General features: G+C 35.7%; 1 protein-coding gene across 4 annotated transcripts in view; it reads left to right on the forward strand.

Moving 5' to 3' along the window:
* Nucleotides 1-27,927, forward strand: part of LOC113237598 (somatostatin receptor type 5) — a 275,719-nt gene that overhangs the window by 183,257 nt on the left and 64,535 nt on the right. For 2 of the 4 annotated variants that reach the window (XM_026474174.1, XM_026474171.1), the window contains exon 2: nucleotides 1,651-1,707. The exons of the other annotated variants lie outside the window; for them this stretch is intronic. The gene's annotated coding sequence lies outside the window, so the exon portion shown is untranslated. The remainder of the gene's footprint in view (nucleotides 1-1,650; nucleotides 1,708-27,927) is intronic. 4 annotated transcript variants of the gene reach the window in all.

The following is a 27,927-nucleotide window of genomic DNA, read 5'->3' on the forward strand; positions in this document are numbered from 1 at the left end:
GCATTAAGCAATAAATTGTTAGCATTAAACCAATAAACTACCTTAGAGAGGGTATCATTAATACGGTCATAGTTAATGTCATGTCTGTCTGTTTTAAAAATCAAGGATGTGTCATCAGCAAACAACACTATTTCGCAATGGTCCTTAACAAAGAATGGCAGGTCATTAATATAAATCAGAAATAAGAAAGGTCCAAGTATTGAGCCCTGCGGAACACCCATTTTTACTGGAGAACCCAGCACACAACACAGCACAAAGATATAAGTCAGTTGGCTTACCGTCGGGATCTCTAACCTCCAGGCATATCCACAGGTCGTCACATCTAGATTAAAAGCTGGAAAGACGCCTAGAACACAAATCCCTAGAAACTGCTATAATAACACCACCACCTATAGATTTGTGCGTGTGAAAACCATCCGCACTATAGCCACCAACCGCTCGGTCTCTCCTGTAGACCACATAACGATCGTCAAAAAGTTCAGAATCATGAAAAGAGTCGTTCAACCACGTCTCCGTCAGCACAACAATATCATAAGAACTGCAGATTACGTTGTTAAAAAGAGATACAGTTTTAAGTCTTAAGCCCCTGACATTCTGGTAATAAACATTTAATGGTCTAAATGCAGAACTAGAAACAATATTTAAACTACTCATAAAATTGGAATTATAATTTAAAATTAAGTGTAATTTATAATGGAAATAAATAACAGAATGAAAACAATATAAAAAAATAATAAAAATGTTGTTTGGATAAATTACAATTGTGTCTATGCTTTATGAAAAAAGTAACTAAGGCAAAGATTTTAAGGTGTCTTCAGAGCGGACGTGAATAAAATGAAATAAATTGTAAATAATTATAATTAATTCTTATTGTTTATCGTAATGAATCGTCGGAGTCCTCTCCATATGAACGGGAATCATCACTTGAATCCTCGTTAACATGAATTATTAATTCTTGAGTACACAAATTGTCAAACGCAACAACACGATCCCAATCAGACAGTATCTTATTTTTTGAACCCGCTCACATTCACGATTTAAACTTCTTCATAAATAAAATACATTGTTATAAACAATCGAATCGGAAATGCATTAGGATATCACTAATTGATGGTATTCGAGTTGTCAAAAATTAAATAAATGGTTGGACGGAGTATAAATATTAAAAAATGTCCGTAATTTAGGAATTACGACGGCAATGACTATGGACACTTATCTCCAGAGAGATTCCAACTGGGCTACTACCGGTCTAAATTATTTAGTTTTGCACTTTCTTTGTGATTCGATGTTATAAAATGCCACCAACGCGCTGCGTTCCCTCTCGGCGCCTGCTAACGTAATTATTTTTAAAGTAAGGAAAAAACAAATGACAGAGGGTATGATGAAAGGTTTCATCCTGTTCATGAATCCCCTGACGCCAGCCTCATCTCCCCGAAATACGAGTCACCGTCTCACCCCTCGATGCCACTCATTAATATATTTGCCCAGAGTTATTCACTCAACTTGGCACACAATTAAAATTTAACCAACCGTTTACATATTTGTTAAGCGACATTCGTATTATGTTAGCATCTTTCTTTGTTACGATTTGTTCTTGACATCTTTACGAGTCTACAGCTATTTATTTACAACGTTTTTCTTCGTTTTCAGAATACAAAGCTGGTTGAGCAAATCTAAATTCTGGCACCTCACGTCACATGCGTTCTGGTAAGTTTTTTTTTATGTTAACTAGCAAGCAAACGAGCATACGAGCAAACGAGCCACTTGGAACATAGACATTTGTAACATCCGAGTACGTGCCTATGCGCTGTTGGAACACATTGTGAAGAACCCCTTGTATTATTAACCGTATAGCGCAAAGGAAATACTTCGGAGGGAGGACGTTTTTAATTTTATTTATTTGATTATATAAACAATCAGCGCGGGAAGATCAACCTGGAACGACGACCTGGTGAAAGATGTGAGAATCGAAACGAGCAGCGCAAGGCTACTTTTGGGAAGGCCTTAGTTCAGTAGAGGTCTGAATCCAACGTTTTGATATTACTTTATGACAAATATTATAGTATGTCAGCCTTCACAGTCGCTTCACTGAAGTCTTGGCTTTGTTGAACAAATAAAATAAGAAACCGAAATATACGACCGGGTTAAATCCTCGTGCCGCCGTTTGGCACTCGTCGTGTCCACTAATGGACTCTATTGTTCTAATAACAACGGCGAACCGAAGCGGCTGACTAACGATATATTTGACGACAAAGCGGAAAAGGATACATATTTCAAAATGGTACCTACTGTGCATTCGAGCACGATCCAATTATGTGCTAATAATGAACCGCAGAGCTCTATTAACGTAACGCATTGGGCTATTTTAATAAACCTGAAACGTATTTACAAACATTCCATTACTAAATTAAAAGACGTTTGGAAATATAAGTAGCGTTCTTATTCAAATATAAGTAGGTTGTATACATTGACTTACTTGTATAAGAATAATTGTGTCTGAATTTTTCAACGTCGTAGAACTTCATTTGTTTGTTTTAGTGACAGAAGTTTCGTATTAATAGGTTTGGGGTTAATTAGCAAGAACAATTATGATGATGAAGAGCGGCGGTAGTCCAGTGGGAGAACGGTGACAATTCTCTCAATTGCGAGGTCGAATGTTCATATTCCTGTGACAGTAAGTTAGTAATATTTCTCGATAACGGCGAGGGAAAACATCGTGTTGAACCCAATATTGACCCCAACCTGATGGTTTAGTGTGGCGACTATGGCCTAAAACCCTCTCCTTAGAGTAGACCCAACAGTGGGACGTGTAGTCGGTTGTTGGTGATGGTGAGCAATAAACAAGTAGGTATTGTCACGAATTAGTAAAATGAAACTAACAAATTGGCACGTTTGTCAAAATTATTGAAATTGCTGTTCCAAATCATGAATTCAGTCGCTAAAATTAATTTACATTGTATTTATATAACAGCAGCACGTCATAGCGAAATTCGTTCGACACCGCCATCAAAGTAATTGATCCAATTTACTAGAACTCATTCACGTACGTACTGAACTTCATTGTTGGATCCGCTCTGTAAAGCGGAATGATTGCCATTAATTACGCTCTTTCTAGATTTGCATATTCGCGTTTAACATGCAAACTATTGGACATTTTCGGAATATTTAAACAGCTGCAGGCCACGAGCTAAACGTACGGCTGTATCGCTTAGTGCCCGCGAGGACAACAAGTTAAAAACTTCCCCTATATTAATACGTTTACTTTCAAAGATAATGACTTTGGTAATAACTTTGAAACGTTAAGGTAAACGTAAAGTTAAGGATACTGGTTAAATTACAGGCACTTCTCAACTCATGTCTCAGGGTGACGACTATGCTTAAAGCTCTAAGTGGCACTGCAACTGTTATGGACAGGCGTGTCGCTTAACGACTTGTTCATCCCGTCACTTGGTATTACACGTATAATATAAGAATATAAAATTATGGGGCTCTTTTATGGGGAACTTTATACGTTTTTACCATAATATTCCGGAGCATATATTAAGATTATCATTTCCTAAGTTTGAAAACTACATCGAAAAATCATATTACAAAATTGAAGACTACGTGTTAGATAAAGTTGTATGGAAAGACGACATGGCTCCAGAATCCACACAAATTTCATTCAAAATGTATTTTGCATTTAAATTTATGTGAAAAGAGCAGTCCCTAGAGTTTCTTGCTCGTTCTTCTCAGGGAAGTCTGCGTAGTGAACGAGCAGTAGCTTAATGTAATGTAAATGTGACGTTTTCAAGTGTAAATTTATTTTACCTATGGAATAAATGATCTTTGACTTTGACTAAAACATTAAAATATGAAATAGACATTCCAAAGGGGACACAGGCCGGCGCGGCTTGGTGTCGGCGGCCTTATTGCTAATCTAATTCTATGACATGATTCTAGAAAATAAGCCACCTACACCATTCCCCCCGAGTCGGCGGGTTCGGTCTGTAGACCCCTTAAAGTTCTGGCTACTTTGAAACGAAACGAAGTAAGTAAAAGTAAGTATTTTTAGGGTATAATTCAAATTTTGGCGTTATTAGTTTGGTCTTGTTTTAGTTAATTTTGCATTCGCTTTGAAATCAAACATGGATACTGCTGAAGTTCGTATAATTTTTAATTTGAATCCCGACGTGACACTAATGCAGCGCAACCATCTCAGAACATTAATTACGGATATAGAGCGAAGACGATTAACGAACGCGCGTGTGCGTTTATGATTTGCTTCATACCGCCGAGGAAATTTTAATCTGTCGAATAAACCTCGTGGACGACTTAAGGCGATTATTCTACGAGTTGAGAGTTGCGAGTTAAAGCCGATTCGTCGCAAACATCGGAAGAATGAGCAGCTTCATTTAACGGAACCATACCCGCAATAGCGGCACATTTTCGCCAAGTTTGTAATATAATAAAAAATTTGAAGAACAAGAAACTTTTTGTACAATACCAAGTGACGACCAAGTCGTTTGACTGGTGGTTGAGCTACACGTAAGTCCATAGCATTTGCAGTGCCACTAAAAGCTTAAAAACGCAAAGATCCGAGGTGTACTGCAACTGCGCTCGTCACCCTGAGACATAAGGTGACAAGTCCCATGCGCCTGTTATTTCACGAACACCTACTCTTACCCCTCGAAACCGGTTCCGGTTCGCAACAATGCTCACATTATCCCTTGGCGGCAGAAAAGGGCAGTACTTGATACACATATGAGCCCTTTATTAGGGATAACAATAAGAGAAGAGGTAGGAGGTGGTTTCAATTATTAATTAGAATTGTTATTTATGAAATGATAATATAAAATATATATAAATAAGTAAATATAAATATGCCATATAATAAGAATTACGTCATTAATAAGCAGAATTATGTCACTTGAAAGTTTGAATTTAATTAGATTACAGTATAGTATTTATTATGCTATTATTATTTTTATTTGTCACCAAAGTATTCATTATAATTTGTAATACCATTTATTAATAAGACGTAATTTTAATTTATTTACTAACAGTGAATACTTTTCCTCGTTTTTAACAAAGGGCGGGAGCTCGTTGAATATCCTCACCGACATCGAGTGGGGACTTGAGCTGTGTATGTGCAGCTGAGATCGTGGCAGCAGCAATCTATTGCGTGGTCTAAAAGTGTGTCAGGTCGTCAATATTAGTATAAAAGTCGGGGTGTTGTTTAATAAATTTACAAATTTCTAAAATATACATAGAAAACAAAGTTAAAATTTTAAATTGTAAAAAATTGTTTAAAAGCTAAAAATCAACGCACTTTCTTAATGAACCATCGTATATTTCAATAATAATCGAACACTTTGTGGTGTTCCATTTTCTACTATTCTGCCGCAATGTAGACTAACCTTTAGAATACAACGTATCGTATCGTTGGTGTGTATACACCAACAAGTAAATATATGTTTTTTCCCTTGCTTTTTTACCTATTAAGTATCACTTTTTGCTTTTGAAGTAATTGGTAACAGATAACCAACAAGATATTTCACAAGATCCATAAGATTAAAACTTGGAGATGCGACGACATCCTCTACGACCTGTCGTAAATAGGAGCGCACTGTCCCGGTGCAAATATCGTTACTCTCCGAGAACTTTTCTTGCTCGGGCAAACACTCACTCGCGTCCGCGATGGCTGCTTTATTAGAGCTTTCTACTTTTTGTATATTTAGTTTGAACTAGAGGCATATTTGCGGATTTTTTGTCCTTCATAGTTCTTTAATTCACATTTTTTGTCAATGGTTTTAAAAACTTTTTCATAATTTGTATAATAAATGTAGCATTTCATTCCTTCAATACACAATCTTTACGTTTCCTTCGTAAGCTCTTGTTTATTATTTCAAAACTTATTAGATACACAAATTGCTTTTCAGACGAGTTATCGTAAGTGCCAACTAAAACCTCTAACAACCTTGGATTAGGTATTAGAATAATAATAAGTTTTATAACACATTTTCATGTCGTATAATATTTAACTTTCCCATGATCACGTAGCTCGTCTAGTTTAAGTCGTGCGTTCGCGCGTCTGTCACCTCGTTCCCAAAAGTTTGATATTAAAACTTAAGTGCAACTCTCGTCTACTTGCAGACGCTTTAATTTTCTTGGCACCACCTCCACTGTCTTCTGCACTGCGAGAATGGTAACGTGTGAATTTTCTTTCATATTATTTTACTTAAGTTGGTTTAATTTTCCTAAGTTGGCCGTCTCGCAAAACTGCACTAAGTTTGTAATTTACACATTGAAGACGATAGGCGTAATCTGTCCAGTTTAATTGAAAACGTTGTAGACTCGTACGGAAACTGAATTTTGTGGGGTGAAATAGAAGAGCTACGTTTTCGGACTGCTAACATTGACGAGAAGGCCCAGCAGGTGCCAGCAGATGCTTATTATTCATCAAATATAAGGTCAATAATTGCCTACTAAACCGAAAAAGTTAATTAGCATAATAAAACGATTTGCATGTCTTTCGACAACTTCTATACATGAATCCTTTCGTACTTGGTCCAAAAAGGGCTCGTTACTTCCCAACCAGTGTGCTAGTGAAAATGTGGTCTATTTTGTAATTTTAAATTGTTAAATAGATGTGTATTAAACAATTTAAGGCAACAAGATAGGCTAAATTTTATTTTAAGAATTCGGTTTTAAGTTGTGTAACGGTTTCGGTATACTTTCGCAGTCGACAAAGGTATTGAAAGTGTCGGTAACGGGTCCAAACACTTACTGACTTTCTGATATTTTTTCTAGAACCTATTAACCACTTCTAAAATGGTACGTTATCTCAGAAAAGCACTAACTAAAAAGTAGCAAAAAGGACATCACTGCAGTCTTTTTGAAGATTTGAACTGCATTAGAAAAATAAATTCGCTCTGAGCAGAACAATAGTTCAAATTAACGCTTCAACCCGCTTAACTACTTTTCATTTGGGTGGAAACTGTACCGCATTGACGACGTCGTTATAAGAACTATTTTATTTACAGACAAAATTTAGTAAAATTACGATGTGTTCCAGTGAAATTAGCATCATCTGTGCCAGTACACAGACTGCTAATTGCAGTTGTTGCGTCGTGAACTCATCTTTGATATAATAAGCATACTTTATTTTTTACTTCTTTCCAAAACAACACTCCGTTCGTTGTTAGTGATTTGTTGCGACTCCTGAAGTATCTTCAAGCCTCAGTTGAACTGGAAACGAAACAGAGGGATATTATAATAAAAAAGTTCCTAATAGCACTTGAATAAGATCGTGTTGCTTGATTTGCTACGGTTCGTTAACTACATGAGATATGTTCTTCAACAGAACAAATGTTTGGATAAATTGTGGTAATCGGAAATCATGCGTACATGCGGTTATTCAACATTTGATGGGTTGGTGTCGTGATGTCGTTCCCGTGTCTAAACTAAACTAATCACAACTTGTACCTGCCGAGGATCGTTCTCTGCTTCCGTATACACAGTGTAAGATCGAACCTTGCTCAATTAAAGTATGTACACGCACAAATATTACTAAGAACGTTGCAAATTACAAAAACAACGTTTAATAATTCGAATTCATAACTAATTAATTTGTAGAAACGCGAATTCTACAAAAGTTGATAGCTTCACTGTGCCCGGACAAACAAGAGGTATACAAATACATTGAAGGCACAGTGTCTTTTTACTACAAAGTAGGTGTAAGACATTTTCATATATATTGTCAACTATAGAATATAACATAAACGAGCAAACAGGGATGTAATAAATCAGTCAATAATTTAAATTTTGTTATAGTAATTAACGCAAATAAAAAAATAATATTTGTATAACGTACCTAAACTTCAAAATAATATGAAAGGAGAAACAAAATGCGATAATACTATTTGAATCGGGCATTTTTTTTACCAGTAAATTATGTAACTGGTTCCTAAATATTCTATTATACTTCAGATTAGTACTTCCGATGTGTTATAATTGTTTTTTGCGCCATCACAAAATTAGTGAGTTCACATTAGTGTTGCATTGCCCCCGAATGTTATTTATTTATTCTTTTATAATATCTATTTCTAATACCTAAGTGCCGGAACGAACAAGTCGTGCGCTCGGTGGTAAGCGACTTGCCTGTTCATAGCAGTTGCAGTGCCACTCAGAGCTTTAAATATTAATAATGATATCGCACACACTCATGCACACGTTACTGCTTCGCGGCAGAAATAGGTAAGGTGGCAGTACAGCCCTGGATCAACCTCTTTCACAGGGAGCTATATTGCTACTAAAGTAAACCGTCAAATATAAAACTAAATTGTACCGTATCTTTATATTGAACTAATGTAATTGTTGTATGCTTGAACAAACATGTGTCTTTTTCGACTTTGCTAAGCGTGTATGGTATGTATGCATTAGGGATCTACAGACTAAATGCGGTTTCTAAAATCCCGGGAAAAACGAGAATCCAGAATTAGGTTTTCATACATGGAAATTAGGCATTGATGAAGTCAAAACGTGATACTTGATTTTAAGTTTGTTTATTAATTTAAATTATAAAATTAAATATCACTTATAATATTATTTTATACTTTTTTAACGCAGAGGGTGTGATATTACGTAGAGAGAACCTTGTTTGATTACTACCGTTCTTCAATCTCGACATACTAAGCTTAACATACTATTATACTTACCTATATATTACATATTATTATACTTACCTATTTCTGCCGCCATGCAGCAATGTGAGCATTGCTGCGTTGTATTTTCGAAAGGTAAGGGTGCTGCGACTGTTATGAAAAGACGCGTAGTTTGCCATCAGTCGCACGACTTGATTGACACTCCACTTGAAATTATAAAAAAAGCTGGAGTTGAGCTTTTTTTATAATTTCAAAGTTGTCATGTTCATGTAACAAAAAAAAAGGACTTAAAGATCGAGTCTCGAAAATGCCGAAACCCGGGACGATTGGACTCACAGAATGAAAGCGCTAACCAAAATACGACTACTACAACCAACATGCATAACTCTTAAATTTTGCGCAAATTCTCTCTAACTGATGTCTCCAGTTTATTTTATCATCAATCTGTACTTTACTAAGAGACGAGTGCGTGATCTTGTACTGTGTTGTATTGTGGTATATTTGCAGTCACTTTTCTCAGTCAAATTTTATAACTTTGTTTTCTTAATTGATTTAGTAGGTCAATGGATTTACGCGTACTTTTTAAACGGTACTTCAATTAATTTTAAATATTATTTAATTCATTTTCTTAAGAATGTGTGAATCCCATGATCCTGTGACGCTTTACACGAACGACTGGGACGTTTTAGTGTGTTATTAATATAATATCAGGAAGAGCAATGGCATCGAAATGTTACCTTGCGGGACGCAAAGGAGTATTGGGATCCGACCATTTCATTTCCATTTTCGTTGTATTGCGGATTTGATAATTATGGCGAGTTTAGTCCGACGATTTTAAAAATGTCTGTGACGTTTTATGTGTGTTTACAACCTTGCACTATGTGAATAAAGTTGGTGTAGTAAAATATTCATAGTAAAAGCTTTCTTAATATGCGTATTAGCAAAATCCATTGCACGATTTCATAAATTCTTGTAATAATTATCTCTAAGAAATCGTACATCGCTTAATTAATTAAGCTGATCTCTGTGAAACCTCTTTGCTTTTAACAGAAAATTTCATTGTTTTGAAAGCAGCCATACAAATTGTCGTAAATTATATTCTACAATACAAGAATACTTTGAACATAACCTGTAGAGCTACAGGCCCTTACGATTCCGTGAGCTCTTTATAGCTTTTTTATAGTAATTCTTAATTTATCGGGAAACGTACATTGAAGAAGTTAAGAGCACGTCAAATAAACTTAAATGCCATGGAATAAACTTTGAATCATAATTGTGTGGACTCTAGACTCATGTTCTAATCCACAACTGTGACAAAAACGTTACAGACTCTAGTGAGCCTTGGAATTGCCCGCGCATACAAAGGGTTGTTCAAACAAAATACCTAGGTATCATCTTGGACCAGCGTCTTTCGTCGTACTCGTACCTCGAACATACAATAATGAGAATCAGGAAACTAACCTGGATCTTCAAATCACTGAGATATGTCATGCCGAATGGGGGAGCTGATCTAGTTGCTACCTAAGTCACTACTAGAGTCCTCCTTAAAGAGATTTGTGTTTCCCTTGTACAATCTATTATTACATATCGTATTCCTGTCTGGGGTGGTGCAGCAAAATCAACATTTATTCAAATAGGACGAGCACAACGAGGTTTAATCAAAACAATGTATTTTTAAAAATGAATTTATTTCACTGAAAGTTTGTATCAGCCGACAAAACTAACATCTGTTACGAAACTTTATGTTCTATAACACTGTAATAAAACAACATAAAAACTTGCCATATGATCCTGGGGTTTTAGGTAGAAGAAGAAACTATAACGTAGCGTTGGTACCAAAAATCAAAACTACTGCGGCTAGTAGACAGTACAAATACAGGGCCTCATATCTATATAATAGTTTAAACAGAGAACTGGATCTGTACAAGAAAATAGTTCGTGAATGCAAGTTAGCAATACAAAATGGCTCGAAACTAAGTCATATGAGGAGATTGAGCAATTATTATCACAAGTTTGAAATATATAAATAAATAAACAAGTAAACATAAAATTTATACTATATCAGTGTATGCATAATATATATAATGTATATAAATATAATAAAAATACACAAATCGAAATTTAATTTACATATATGTTTATATAAACTTATAATACAACCACCATTGACCTACTAAACAACCACAGACATATATCGACATAGACGCCGCAAGTGCACGTCGTTCGCGTGCCCAAATTAAGTGAAATTGACTTACTTGCCGCTGCTACACTTCAGAGCGCGCTCGACCGTTATCGTAGATAAACACCAGTCGAAAACGCGAAAAATGCATAATTGTGCCATTATAAACTGCAAAACCATCATAACTGTGGGCAAACGGGTAAACGGAGACGTTTTCGTCCATGAGCAAGTGATTTTGTAATCAAAAGATGCATTATTTATTTTAAAAACAATTATTTTGGTTTTGTATGAATTTCTAGAAAACAAATATGCTACCGAGTGTATGCTTCATATTTGTAATACATTGCGGCTTTTACTTGGTGCGATATATTTGTGATCCTTTGTTAATACGCCATGAATATCGGAGGAACGCACTTTTGCATAATGCATTCAGTTTCTGTGGTAGGGCCGCTTGTACATTTCTTTTGCCAAATTTAACATTTAGTGATGTATACTTTAGGCAACACCGTTCTCGATTCTGATCGATTTTGAAAACAAAGGGACGAAAATTATTATGACCGTAGCAATATTATAAAAATATTCTATAACTCTTTTGTTATAACGTTTAGTAACGTTTCGTTTTATTTTTCAGTTTTGTAGTATCTATTATCAGTAGTATCTGTGATTTCGATAATTTTAGTAGCACGTTACCTCGAATGTCCGAATATAGTGAGCAAATAATTACATACATCGCCTATTATGTAGTACGAGTAATACAAAAAAATGTATAATGCAAAGAATTAACAGTGAGCGGTCTTTTCCCAAACCTGGAGTTGGTCATATGTATGAGTTCGTTGCTTTCGAGGACGAAGGTGGTCTAGTTTATCACACCTAAGATGCTATCCAAATATGCAGAGAAGCACAGTTAGAAATAATAAACAAATCACAAAAATTTCACACGCGGCCGTCATTAAGTAAACCTCTTTTGATTAATAAGATTTTACCATATTTTGTCAGCAGTAACGTTTTCATTTGTCTTGCCATTCATCAATTTGATCAATTACCAACAGAAAACCATCAAGTAAAATTAATTAAGGCAGTCGCAAGTTCATATATTGACGTGCGTTTTCATTATTTAAGTTAGTCGAAAAGATCTCTATTACAAAAAGATGTTATATAATAAGCTCATTTTATTGGAAGGACAACAATTTTAATATTTGAAGTCGATTAAAAATTAAAGTCTTACGCGTATTTACGCGTATTCCGTTCTATCAATCGATTTACAGCGAGCGGAAGGAGGTTCCCATCACTAAATACTTGTTATGACGTCATAGTAGGTACAAAAAATGTGGCACGCTTGGTTTTCATGCAAATTGCTGCTTGCGGCGTCTATCTAGGTATATATGTCTGTGAATACAACTGTTATTTTAGTAACTTCTTATATATGAGACAAGCAATTGAAATGATACTATTCAACATGTTATGACAATGTATAATTTTGGATATTGTACGTCTATCGGATGGATGACATGAATGTGTACATGACATTCACACATTCCATACAATTACACACCTACAGATACATATACACATATTTGCACTCACACACACTAACAATTAGGTTAATCTATTCTTAGTCTGAAAAGTTAAAAATTACTGTAATTAGTAAAATTTGAATTAGTTGTAACGCTACTTATAGTATATATTAAGGTAGTCTGTTTCAACATCTTAAAATAATATAAGAGCAAGATTACTATGAATATTACAGAAGAGCGATGTTTCCTAACACTATCCCTGTACTATGCCCTTCAAAATGAACGAATAAAACATTTTGTTTCTTCTCGTCTCGTGTCGTCTCATCTCGTCTCGTCTCGTCTCATCTCGTCTCGCCTCGCCTCGCCTCGCCTCGTCTCATTTCCTTTCGTTTTTTTTAGTATTACTGCCATCTATATCGATATCTCTCGCCAGGGCTGGTAAATGTAAAGATATCTAACTGGGTGATAAAACTTTCTTAGATTTATAGAAATACAAAGATACGACGCAAGCACATAGAAAAATTCGTGAAGTCCGCTGGTTCGTTCCGTGGCTTAGTTGGTATAGCGTCTGGCACTGTAAGCTAGAAGACGTCATAGTTAACGTCATGTCTGTCTGTTTTAAAAATCAAGGATGTGTCGTCGGCAAACAATATATTTCGCAAAGGTCCTTAACAAAGAATGGTAGATCATTAATATAAATGAGAAATAAGAAAGACAGTATTGAGTAATGAGCCCTCAATAAGTACTGAGCCCTGCGGAATACCCTTTTACCGAAGAATTGAGAGAAGTCATTCCATTTACGTCTACTTTCTGAGTTCTACCGTTGAGATACGATGAAATAAGTTGCCCGGTATTTGTTTTTAAATAGTGATTAGTCATAAAGCCTATACCACTGCTTAGTTTTACATTTAACGTTTAGAAATTGTTACTAATATTTTTATATGTACCGTTCCACCGAGACGTCATATTCTGGTCATTCATGTTCAGCTCGTTTTCTCAAATAACAAATAACTTATTTTTCCGCACGTCGGGAAGACCTTGATTTCTTCCCCACGCTTTGATTATTCTAATCTCAAATTAAACCCAAGGGTCTATATTACAATTTCTCTGAAGCTATTAACACAAATTGTCGACAATTAAGCCCGTGAATTGGTCTTTGATATTCCGCGATGAAGATGCTCGTAAGTTGCCCAAACACCCCTTCACCCTTCACCCTCTCGTGCTAATGTTACGCTCGAGGTTTTTAATGAAACGATGAATAAGCACTTTTGCTAAAACGATGTTATTCTCTTAGGTTTGTTTCGTGTCTCCGCTTTAATTACGACCTTCTTGCTTTGTGGCTTTATTTAAAATTATATTAAATTTAGGAAATGAAATTATTTTTCCGAACATGTTTCATTTCCTATGTGTAACAATCGCGAAAACCTAAGAACTCGATATATATTAAATTTCTTAAGCTCTTTTTGGCGAAACAAATACAAAAACAGTTATTTATGTTAAAAAGGATATTTAATGTACATCATATTTTTCATTTAAAACTTCGGTAGGTTTGAAGTTTGAAGCATGTAACATTCTCAGTATAATAATATTAGGCTCTAATATTATTACAAAGCCCAAAACAATCTTTATTCTCTCGACACTAATTATAAGTACTAAGGTTATAGTTCGCTCGTGTTTCGCCGATAGTTTTTATATACGTAACGGTATCTTTGACCTCTCTATTCCGGGAATCGACAGTCGACAAAGTAGGTGATGCAAATGTCGACCGATAAAATGGCATAGGCCTTAAAGGGCTTCCGTCCGCGTCAGGAAAGTGCCTGAACGCTGACAACGGATGACGGACGGGCCGTGCCGGGGCGCGGAGCACCGACACCACCGCCCCGACGCGGACGGCTGCTATTGTTGAGACGACCCGATTGAGGCACAGGAAATTAACCATGAGTGAACCCACTTATTTGTGGAAATATTTAAAGCTATGTTTATTTATTTAAATGTATCTTGTGACAATGGATTCTTTAGGTAGAATTTAACAAAGTAAGAAGTACATTACAATGACAGTAGACGACCATGCGTTTTAAAATGAGACAGTACCTAGCTAAACTTCCGCTCGTATGAATCTGAATTTAGTTTCCAAGCAAAACAAACAGGTTACTCAATAAAAGCGTGGATGCTTCTCCCAATAATAATTACTAAATATATAAACAATTGCGTCCGCGGGTGCGACGCCGCCGCGGGAGGGAGCGCGGCCGCGAGGCGCCACGGCCCGTCAACAAATTAAACGGCGGCCACATCGTTACAATTTGCCAAGTACCTCTAGACAACAACCCTCGCCAAATTAGGACACGCCACCAACATAGCCAATGTGCAGTCAAAAAACATTGTGGGAGTCAAAGATATATGATAATAATTAGTAATACTATGAGAGTAACGAGCACAACTGGGGCTTGCAATAATCTTATAAAAAGATCTACGTCTTGTGTACGTACGTAGTATGTCAAAGCCAAAGTCAAGAATCACTTAATCCATAGGTAAAATAAATTAACACTTGAAAACGGCACATTTGCTCGTTCACTGCGCTGACTTACCCGAGAAGAACGAGCAAGAAACTCTAGGGATTGCTCTTTTCAAATAAACGTAAATGCTATGGAATACGCTTTAAATCAAATTTGTGTGGAATCTAGAGCCATGGCGTCTTTCTGTACATCTTTATCTAACATGTTGTTTTGAATTTTGCAATATCATTTCTCAATGAAAATATTTTTAATGTATTTTTTAAACTTAGGAAATTATATCCTTAATATATGCTCCGGAATATCATTGTAAAAACGTATAGGTACAGTTCCTCATGAAAGAGTCGTTACCTTGGTTAAACGAAATCGTGGTACCATGAGTTTGGACTTAGCTCTAAGGTTAATATTATGGCTCTTCTTTCTTAATGAAATTATGTATATATTTACGGGCATATAAAATATTTGCGTAAATGTATTGTGATGCCGCAGTCAGCCTCTTTAAACTTTTCTCTGAGAGAAACTAGTGTACATCTACAGACTTTGGACGCGCCTATGTTATAGAAGTATGCAGTTCCGTTGTATCATGTATTGAACTAAATAAAACTAAACTTCTCTGCTTTCTCTGTGAGGGATCCTCACTGTGGTTATAAATATAGAACACGAGATCTCTACGTGCCCTTAAAAATTAGGAGGAAATTAAAACTGAGATGTCACCTAGTCCCCGCATGTCCTCATCTCCATCCTACAAAATTGAAGTCAACAAGTACTACAAATCTATAATTAATTGAAATCCAATTAAGTTTAAGTGCTTCTTTTGTACGTTTCTTTTGTAAGTTTGTACGAACTGGACAGCCGCATACTGTCAACACTGGCAACAAACTAATTAAGAGTTGACTGTAAACAACCCTTTCCGGGGTTAATCATGGCGCCGACCACGCACCGCACGCGTGGTCGACCGGTCCAATAGTGGAAAACACCCTCGTTTTATGCCACACGTACAAACACGCTAAGGCATTTTATTAGCTCCAGTTATACAATCAGCAACACACAATTATCAATTCTATTATACTGCATAATATAAAATCACATACTGACATTATCGGCAAAAACAACAATGAAAAATAGACCCCGAAAATCACTTTTGAGTGATTAAGTAACAGTCACAATAAAATGAGTCGTAAAGAATTGTACATCCGGTGTAAAGTGGACATTTCAGGGACTGCCCTGGTACCGCTGAAGCAAGTCCGCGAGGGTCGTAAAGTTTGTCCAATTGCTTGCTCCAACCGTCCGCCACCTGAACTCTTCTAGACTTATTTAAGTACTTGAAGCTAACACGGAATTATGGCAACTATGTATTTTGTGCATATATTCAAGCATTTGTTTTTAGTAGAAATTTGTTTTTATATAAGGTTTTGAGAAGGAATTGTGTTTGGAAGTTTAGAAATTGACGGACTTAATCGTGTGTGCAGACCAGTGTGCACACCCAAAGGGTGGTGTAACGTAGACATCTATGTGCGTGAACGCAATATCATTGTGTTTACAACATCTTATCTTCTACAATATAATAAACAGAATGAGTATTATCTATTGCCAATTTTGTTTATAGCAATTTACGTATTATTTGGTTTATTCCCGTGTCTGTCGTAAAATGTAAAAGAAAATAGACAAATAAAATTATGATCTAATAACATTTTTACAAGCGCACCAATTGCGGCCATTTTGCGGAATCTACGAGCAAAATGGCGGATGGTCGATAAAACAACTCACATTGAAATTTCTGATGAAGTAGCACAAGTAGCACACGTTACAAGTAGCTTCTTCGAATAATATTATTTGTTGTCGAACCAAAATGTTGAAGAGATTATAAAAATAATTATACCTCTTGTGTTGGTGGAGATTTATTGCCGTTATATTATTTGACCTTGTTAAATAATGTTGAAACTACGAGTACCTCATTTATAAAGCTAACGGTTAAGGTAGAATTTTGTTTACTTCGGCAAAGTCTTCATTTCTATAGCCTTGACTTTTGTGTCAACAACCCATATATCATAAAAAAAGATACTTTTGCGTCAAAATCCCAAATTAATTTTGTAGGGGCCAATACTACGCTATAGTATTGACGCCTAATTGTTTAAATTGATAGATGGTAAAAGTATAAAGTTTATTAATAAAGTAGGAAGATACAAGGCTCGTTGAGGATGTGTATCTCTTACGTTGTTGTTACGTTAAGACATATGAATGTTCGTTAAACACTCAAGATGTCTAGACGAAGTGAATGACCGTTTAACACTAAAATTACTTGCCTATTTATGTGCCCATGTAATGTATGTAAGCCACGGACAAGGTAAGCGGAAGAAAAATGTGCGGTTGTAAACCGTACAAAATTCTTCTTCATTAGGCATCTTGGATCAATACACAATAGACAACTGATATTAACATTGCATTTACAAATGACGTTTTACAATCTACACTAAAAAAGCAGTAACTATCGTATCTGTCTTCTGGTTCACGTTTGAAAAATAACTGCGCTAATGGCAATTTGATGTTTCTGTCCTGGTTTCAATCAACTCATCCACGGCCGCTGCGTAGATGTAAGATTAGTAACTAACACTCTGCGCACACTTTTGTGAATACTTTTGTGTACGAGTTAGTGGTAGCAGGGCTTTAGTAGCATATCAGGAAAAACTTGAGAAATGTTGACCTCTTGAATTTGAAAATTTTTTGTGATTCTATAGGAATTACATATATGTATAAAATAAAGTGTGGGACAATAGTTTCTATGTCGTTTGTGTGAATATAAGTACATATCTGCCCGATGACCTTTGGACTTTTATAATATTATTACACTGTCGCTACATAATTTCCAAGCAGCACACCCATATCTAAATATATACTATAAGATATCTAATAGAATTTAATTCGATTGAATATGTTAAGAGTTCAAATTCCCTCAAGATATCTCGAAGAAGGTTTCTAGATAATTTAAAGTAAAAGTGGGCACAGCTTTATTAGTAGATCACAAGAGTGCTTTGAGAAAATATCTGTAGGTAGTGTTTCTTAACACTGATTCTTATCATTTTTCTCAGGTAACCCTTCTAGAATGCTACAACACCATTTGTAGAACTGGATTTAGTCTTGTAGGCAGTTATTAGATAAGTTATAGTCTGTGATAGTAATGCTATTTTAAAACCAAAATACTAAAAGCGTTACAAACGTAAGACGCAATTCTCTTAATGCGAAAAGATTTCAAGTTTAATGGCTTACAAAATATAAACTATCAAAATTGCAACATGGCGAAATTAGATATAATATTTCTGACTTTTTCGCGCAATACTTAATCGGTTAGAAAGCGCAAATTGACGTGCGACTTTAAATACATTGTGAAAAGTGATGTAAAACCTGTCATAAAACTAATGCGCTCGCTGTATTTTAAATATTTATGTATACAATATAAACTTAATAAAAATACAGTTGTCGATTTCCGGTTTTAAATATTTATAGAAAGCTTAAATATACAAAAATAACTCACAAAACAAACCATTTCCAAGAACTTCTACGCTTCTTCAGGCTAATTTCAACTTAGATTTACTTTTTAAAAAGAAAAGAAATTTTTCTCGGCTACTCAAAGTCAAAGATTATTTATTCCATAGGTAAAATAAATTTACACTTGAAATCGTCACATTTAAGCTACTGCTCGTTCACTACGCTGACCTCCTTGAGAAGAACGAGCAAGAAACTCTAGGGATTGCTCTTTTCAAATAAACTTAAATACATTTTGAATCAAATTTGTGTGGATTCTGGAGCCATGTCGTCTTTCCATACATCTTTATCTAACACGTAATCTTCAATTTTGTAATATGATTTTTCGATCAAAATATTTTTAATGTAGTTTTTAAACTTAGGAAATGATAAACTCAATATATGCTCCGGAATCTTATTGTAAAAACGTATACAGTTCCCCATAAAAGAGTTGTTTACCTTGGTTAAACGAAATCGTGGTACCATGAGTTTGGACTTCGCTCTAAGTTTAGTAATATGGATATCTTCTTTCTTATTGAAATTTTGTATATTTTTACGGGCATATAAAATATTTGAGAAAATGTACTGTGATGCCACAGACATAATACCAGTCTCCTTAAACTTTTCTCTGAGAGATACCCGAGAGCCTAGACGGTACACAGAACGAATCGCTCGTTTTTGCAATACAAATATGGTTTGAATATCTGCCGCTTTATCCCACATGAGAATCCCGTAGGACATTATACTATGGAAGTAACTAAAGTAAACTAGTCTAGCAGTACTAACATCGGTAAGCTCATGTATTCCGCGGACTGCGTATGCAGCGGAGCTTAATATATGTGGAAACCATTGAAGTTTACTATCTAAGGTCACTCCCAAGAAGACTGCTTTATTAACAAGGTCTAACTTTTCTCCGTTTATTTCTATACTTCATAGTCATTCCTTAAAAATAAAAATATTATTTCCCTCGTGAGTTTGGGTGTAATTTGTGGTTGTCTACATGTGTGTCCATGGCACCCGCGACACAGGATTTCCTTCTCAGGACTTTCAGGATAAAGTGTGCTCCTTGAGTTGGATAATACATTAATATTATTAACTATCATGATTGTAAATATAAATTTCGTCATAGCAACTTATACTCACATTCTGAAGACGCAGAAGAATTTGGAAACTTTACTTATGCAGCGATTTGCTGAGTTTCAAGCTCACGCAATCAGCAGCCTCGCCATGGAGTTCCTCTCATTTAAGGATCAGATCGGCTGCATTGTGCAGTTTGTGAGGAAGTAGATATCTAGTCTCGGCTGCGCACTTAAACGCATAGAAATCTCCACAGGAGTTTGGAGATGTGTCGGAGGCAATTGATGAAAATATTGTTGTCATAATAGAAGATATGTGCCATAAAATTCTTCAGTCGCCAGATGTAACTCGCAGACCCTAACTCAAGCAGTTCGTATTGCTATGACAAGATGAGCTCGTGCGTTTAGGAAATACAAACGCGATCCATGTGAAGAAAATTGGCTCGATAACAAACCTGCGTAATCACATAGTAAGAGTGGCCAAACGTAAACATATTTATAAAAATATTTTCCATTCATCTCCCGTTAACACCTAGAAATTCTTGAAATTCATTGATCTAGGTAAACCAGAAAGTTTGTACTGTATATCTTTTACTTTCTCTTTAAATGAGCTGAATACCCTGCTAAAACTGCCGCCCTCGACAGAAACACCAAACAACAAAGTGTTCCGTTTATTAGAACGCTGCCAAAAAATTTAAACTCTTTTTTATTTTCATCAGGAAAATGATTTTGACCGTCAAATCCAATGCTGTTGGACACGGCGACATAAATAGAGTTATGGTAACGGGTATTTTAGAATGTTCCATTCTATTCTCCCTCTCTTCGAGCTCGTAGTTAATTTCTCGGCGGTGACTTTTCTATCTCTGTGGCGAAATGTCCATGTATGTAATCCCTCTTTCAAAAGTTACTAACTTCAGTTTACTCAAGCATTACGGTCTCATGTCAATTCTTCCTTTTTATTATAAAGTGTTAGAAGCTATCGTTCAAGCAATATCCTTTCCCTTTTTCAATCGGTTTTCAACGAGGTCAGTCCCATATCTCTCCACATAAGTTTTGTTTATAGTGCCCCTCCCTATCAACCTCTTGGTTATGCGGGAAAGGCACTGTGACCTGTGCGAGCGAACCCGCAAGGGGACCGACTAAATCAGGTCCTAACCCCAGCCCGTTTGCACGGACTTCATCCGGTTCACTGTAAGGCTAGTGCCTTAAGTGAGCCGCCCCGGGTGCACGTACAGCACCCTCCCTATTTTCCAGATAGGTACCGGAGCTGCAGGCACTCTCACTTCCCGTCGCGCTCCGCACGACTAACGGTTACCACTATTTTATTATATCTTATTCTCTATTCCTTCCCTCTGTTACTGGTTTATTATTTAATTAATTCGCCGTCTTTGAAACGCGCTGTTCCAAGTAGGACAAGCTCAAAAAAGCTCAAACCAAATTATTTTGACACCAACCTGTGGTATTTTTTTGTTATTTGGCTTAATTAATGGTTGACTGGTAAAGAATGCCTTAATGCCGTCATTTGTATTACGCAAATAGTTTAACAAAACCTAAAAGGGACATTTCTTTGCTATTCTGGTAGAGGTTGGCATTTTCACAAAATGGTGGAGTCTGAAATTGGACATTTCTGTATAGGTATGAATCTTTAATCACACAAGTAACAAAAACAATCTAGACGCTCTTAATAGTCGTTTCACACAGACAGTTTCCACAGAGACACGAATTCATTAAAGGGCAATGTATACATTTCTATTATGATCCCTGTTGATATTACAAATTTGCCTTTTATGGCATTTAAAACTAGAATAATAAAAAAAACTTTATTCAAGAACTTATTACAATTCCACCTACACTCTTTTGCAAAAAAAACGGGCACCTAAGGAAATTTACGTTCTAAAGTCGATTTGAGTTAATTAAATGAAATTTATTTCTTTGACTTAGTCTGTATACTTATAATCGTGTAAATTAATGCGCGTGAATTCGGGTAATTAAAAGAAAAAAAAACCGATGGATTCTTTAAAACCGATGTACACGCCCAAACAATAAGAAGTGGTCGGCAATAAAGACAAGATTTTTTTTTACTTTTTTTAATTAAATAAAGTTACAAATGTAAAAACCTAATAATGAGTGTGACCTCCTCTTGCCAAAATCACAGCTTGAATCCTTCTGGGCATGCTTTCCTCGATGTTTTTAATAACGTTTTGAGGAATACGTTCCCACTCTTCTCCAATGACTCTTTTTAGCTCCCTGATGTTTTGTGGAGCAGGTTGCACTGATCTTACCCGTCTCTTTAGAATATCCCAAACATGCTCAATTGGATTGAGGTCAGGACTTCGAGCTGGCCAATCTAAACGACGGATCCCAACTTCTTGCATGTACGCTTCTACGTCGCCAGAACGGTGCGGGCGAGCATTGTCGTCCATAAAAATGGAATCTTCCCCATGTGCAGTCAATGTGGGTTGTGCATATGGAATTGGGACTTCCATTATGTACCGGTGTGCATTTAATGTTCCATTTTCTATGAAAACTAACTCCATACGCTTCGTCGAATTAATTGCTGCCCAAAACATAACGGAGTCTCCGCCATAAGGAGTGATTTCTTCGAAACACACTTCCGCATAGCGTTCCCGTGGTCTTCGCAGCACTCGCCGGCGTCAGTCCTCTCCACACAAAGAGATTCTAGCTTCATCAGAAAACAATACTTTATTCCAGTCCTCCAGAGTCCATGAAGCACAGTTCCGAGCAAACTGAAGTCGAGCAACACGGTGCTCACGGAGTAATTTAGGGCCCCGAGCTGGGCGGTAACTCCTGATATTGGCAGCCAAAAGCCTCCTCCTGACCGTCCATAAGCTAACTTCTACTCCTCTTACTTCTTCAAGGCTCTTCTTCAGGTCCACACTTGATGCCTTACGATTCCGCAACGCCTGACTCACCAAAAAGCGGTCATCTCTTGGTTCTGTGCATCGTTTTCTTTCCGAACCGGGTCTTCTTTTGACCGAACCGGTCTCTTGATACCGTTGCCAAGTCCTCTGGACAGTTGAACGACTCACATTTAGCCGCTGAGACACGTAAGTTTGCGAATAACCTTCTTCAAGTAGGGCTATAATTTTACCGGCCCTTATCACTTTATCACTCATATCAAAAAGTGGTATTTAATGTAAAAAGAAAGATTAAATTGTTTAATTTGCAGAAAATATACAAAAAGTTTTAAAACATCGTAATCAGTTAAAAATCGTTTCAGCAATTCGCGCCATTAGTAAAGCAATTTTAGAATAATCCGCAATAATCATTATTTTTCTTTTATTAATTTCAAATTTTATATTTGGAACGTAAAGAATCATGCCAGGATGCTTCAAATAACATGCCAATATATCGTCAAATTAATAAAACCTATTTCTTGTTCTTCTTCATTGAAGTACAGAAAAAAATCTAGTGCCCGTTTTTTTTGCAAAAGAGTTAATTTAGTTGACAAAATTCCATAGAGGTGATTAGCTCGTTGAGATTGGTTCTACGCGTGGTATTTTTAAAATAATTGTAAATTGTAATGTGAACCTGCTTACAATCCTATTCACAAAACGTTTTTCACTCGTTCGGCTCAGAGAAATACACCTCACCAATAAGTAGTAGTGCTTAATCAATTTGACAATTTCAAAATATTTTAATTTGGGTTTTGGCTGATGCCATAGAGAAGGTTATAGAGAAAATTAAGAGTACGTTAGAAATGAACATCAAATCGCACATAGCTTACGTATTGCGGTTACGCACTGGACAATTGTCAAATAAATTATACTTATTGTTTATTTATTTATAAAGCTAAATGTTTCTTTAACTATATACATAAAAATTTGTTTAGGCACTCAGTAATTTCATGCAAGGGTTCAACAGTCACATTAGAAAAGTGTCTTGCCTCATAGAGTAGACACAGCACTTAAGAGAAAGTTTATTATTTGCACACTAAACATATCGTCGAAGCCAAGTACGTCATAAAAACTTAGATGTATATGTGAAGAAATTCGTAGTAAACACATGAATTAATGGTTACATACTTTTTATTGTTTCCTCATTGCACATTTAATAAAATTAAAAGGCGGCCGAATTGCTAAGTAGCAATAACTTCAAAAAAAGATGAAAAGATGCAATTGAGGTAAAACCAATAGAACAAAAAGGATGAAATTAAAAGTTAAGTAGGTATGTGTTTCGTCAAACGAGAATTGAATCAGTACCTTGGTTCAAAGATAGCAGACACATTTAGTAGCAGTAGAGCTCCTTGTGAAAGAATTCGCCTAGGGAAGTGCTGCCAATTTATCTATTTCTGCCAAACGTAAAGGTGCTGGTGAAATTACAGGAGCCCTACCCTAACCTTTCCAAAAATAATCTTATTTCAATGTAAGCTTAAAATAAGCCTATTGTAATATTACTCATATTCGTACCATGACGAACCTGTCAACCAAGTAATGTAATTTTCAATAATTATTCCGCATTTTCATGAAGAAAAATAAATAAAACAAGCTGAATCTTGTTAGTCACGTTGTGACTTCGGAATTATAGTCAAGTGTCAACTGTCACTTTTGCGAAGGAGCATATATGTAGATGGTGCTGTTATAATTTTACGAAATAAACATCGCGTATTTTTATGTATTGAAAAATTATTTACTATGTACTATTAAATAAAAAAATAAACAAAATATTGAAGAATTGAACTTAACTTTTAATCTTTACAAATCAATATTAAGACAATAAAACTGAAAATAATATTGTTTCCATTGACATAAGAGCAATATTACTTTAATGTTAAAGTCGCGTCATGGCACGAATTGAGTGAATGAATAGTCACAAAGCTGCCAATAAAACATCATAGTTTTAACATTATAATAAGCTTACTTTAAGCGCGTCATGGTACGAAAAGTCAATGTAAGTTTAAAATAATATTGTTTTATGAGGTTGTGGTAGACATGTGGGCATGCATGTGGGTCTTGTCAACTTACGTCTCAGAGTGAAGGTAATGCTAGTAAGGACAGGCGTGTCACTTACTTTAGGGTGTTATAGATCCTAAGACTTTTTTCACTAAACGATTATCATTTGTCACGGGTTTCTTGCCACGGCATGTCTTCTTCTTATTATCCGGATATTTCGAAACAGTGCCACGCTACATGGTGTAATCTATTACTATAATCCAAGTCTTACTGTACTATTTTAATAGTGACAGCCTGTAATAATCATTTATGAGAAAGTGTGTTAATAAAAGGAGTATTAGAGAAGAGAAGATAATGGCTTACTTTTTAATGTGCATATTATAAAGTTCCTGGTGAGGATCCCGAAGTTTGTTATCCTAAAAATTAAATTTTCACCGAGCACCGACGATATGGATGAAAAGTTTTAATTGGTTATATAACACCACTCGTTCGTTTTGAGTTTTCGATAATAAAACTTCCAAATCCTCGCGTTTGGCAAATTGAGAACTCATACAAACGGCGGCTTTGCAATATGTATTGCGATTATAATTTGTAATAAAAACGAATCACGCCATACATCTGTATACTATTATAATATATACCGTCGGTGTTTTGTAGGAACTTTTCCGGGGAAGCGTGTTTTAGGTCTCAATAACTGTTTTAAAATATTTACGTCCTGTTTTAAAATTCATTTTTGGTTTTAATTAAGTTTAAGTTTTAAAATTAAATTGAAAACGGGACTTAGATACAGTAAAACAGCCGTGAATCACTAAAACATTCTCTCCTGAAAAATTTTTCGAAATGGTGCTTTCGCCCCTTCCATAAAACACCGACGACATGTATGTATGTTACATGAATTAAATATTAATTACGTTTAAAACGTAATTATTTTCTTCTTCTTGTTTTAAGTGTAGCACAAGCCTATTGTGTTTTTTTTTTCTATTTGGCCCAATGGTCGACTGATTTGTACTTCAGTGTATTGTGCAATTAAAGTTCGGAAAATCAACGTTAGTCTAGAGCTTCAATTTCGGAAACGGCTAATTCACACATATACCCATAAAGATAGGTGAAGACCACAGTCTTCCACTGGCTACGTAAATTTCGCCTCATGACATGAACGCTTTCATGTACCGTCGTCTGTTGAGGATACTCTTGACCTGGCCTTTTTAGGACGTCTTCAATTTGATTGTGGTAATTACGTCCAGGTCGACCCGTATCAACCTGCCTGCTTACACTCGTTTTATAAATCCCCTTCATCAATCTTCTTCGATAGAATCTTCGTGAATCAATTCGTTTGATGTATAACTAAAACACCTACTCGTCTTACTTACATCTTACTATTGGCGGTATAAACTAGATAGATTTTGATTGAAATTCGCGGAAATATTTTTAGCCGGTTGTATTATTGTTTTAAATAATTAAATCTCAAGCAAACGCCAAATACAAGGAACTGCATCTCAAATGGACGCCCCTGTTGATGTACCTCTGCCTGTTTGATAATGAAATGACAAGTGCTGCTCTCACAAATTTTGGAAGTTCCTGAATATTCAAAATATGTTGACCTTTCTCGCTATAATCGCGTGTTCGCGCGATAAGATAGGAGCTTTTAATTAGACGTGCGTTTGTCGAGTGTCGCGCGCCTATCGCTCGCGCGATAAGCAAGCTTGTCTCAGCTTATCGCCGTTCGTTGTGCGATAAGCTCTGATTCGCAAACAGATATAATGTGCGTTTAAGCGTATATAATGAAGGAGTTGATTAGACATGTTGCTCCGATTTGTTGAAACGTTCCAAAATAAGTTCCACACTTGATTAGTAATGTTTTTTATTTGTCGAAGTTCGCGCACGCGTCGTAGCTGGGGTCCGAGGCAAAATTTTTTAATTAAAATCGACTCCAGTAAAATTTTCCTTTTTATACACCATCCACGGGACAATCCATATATTTGGTATTGATGGGGATGGAGAAAGGGATGTGACCCTAATAAAAAGAATTGCAGCGGTCGAAGTACATTAGCAGAATTCGGTCTTATATTTACTTGGCATTAAGTTTGGTTCAATATTTACTGATTATATGGAATAGTCCATTCATTTAGTGTATTGTTTGTAATGGTACGGTATTTACTATAGGTACTATACAATTTTTCTTTTACACGCGCTACAGTTGTATCAATAAATCGTAATAATCACATCAAAGTAGTTCGGTTTATTACTTCAAATAACAAGTATAATAACAGTTAAGTAACAGGCTAATAGCCACATAGCGACGTTGAGCTCGTTACCGGCGTAATATTAATAGCGTTGTTCTAGTTCGTTTCCGTTCGGGTTCATTTTAATTAGGATCAGGATTTAACTAGACGTGCCTATATAACCTAACAACTACTAGTTACTAAGCAAATGCTTACTTTAACAAGTTCTCCACTTGTTTCGATTCAAAGATTCTTACACTTGCGTGGCATGAAAGTTTTCAAAATTGTTATAACTCATGTTGCGCAGCTAATAAGGTTAGACGTATTAGAATGTTATTTCCTAAATTTGACTGGAAAGCGAAATATTTTTAATTACATTTACAAAATATAAAGAAATAAATATTATTATGAAGAAGTCTGGATCATTTGAAGGTTATTCCTATATGATACTAAATTGTTGTTTGGTTACCATATCTGTCTTATGTACGCGTACGCTGTTACGATACTAAGCCTAATTACTCTGAAAAAGTCCTGATTAAAAGCACAAGATTTTCAAGTTATTGCGTATGCTGTCGATATGATAAGAAGAAGTTACATATTTATATTGCTCTAGTTGGATTACGTACACCATAATAAATAGTCCAAATTTTCATCTGTTCTTCTTTGAATCCACAGAACAATATAGCTGACGCCTGTTTCTTGTTGAACACCGCAAGAGTAGGCTTGATTGCCCAGAGCTCCTCAGCAGAACTGTACTCAAAATTCCAGTTAGGAATTTTCTTAAATATAAGTTGCCTTGTTCGACTTAGTCGTACTAATTCTAGAATTAACAGTTATCTACCAAGAGCATTGGCATTATTTAGTAAACTCAATAATGGCGGTCGCATCGATGTTTTCTCCAACTGTGTTAAGAAAGTAAAATCTTAAGAGATTGAGAGAGACGAACCGCAAGCGGTTAACAACTTCTTATTGAGCATTTGTTTATTTTCAAGTTCATATGTGGAAAATTTTAATTGGCATGTGATTGTTTCAGGAGTTACACCTTGTAAAATAGCTGTAAGCTTCCCAAATTATAATAAACAAATAAATGAAGGACCTGCGGTAGCCGTAAGCAAATTGAGCAAATTAAATATAAGATGTACCTAACAGAACAGTACTTTACCCTCGCAGAAACTTATATAGAAATTTATTACGTTCATAAAATGTCGGTTCCCACATCAACTAAAGGTTAGGTTAGGTTATAGGGTCCATCGGAGATTGCCATTACGGTTTTTCTCCCGTTAATATTTTTTTAACAAAATAGGGTTACAAAAATGGTACAAAATATCAATGTAATATTATTTGCGAAA

The sequence above is a fragment of the Hyposmocoma kahamanoa genome, unplaced genomic scaffold, assembly GCF_003589595.1.
Source record: "Hyposmocoma kahamanoa isolate Upper Pololo Valley unplaced genomic scaffold, ASM358959v1 93, whole genome shotgun sequence".
Taxonomy (NCBI): domain Eukaryota; kingdom Metazoa; phylum Arthropoda; class Insecta; order Lepidoptera; family Cosmopterigidae; genus Hyposmocoma; species Hyposmocoma kahamanoa.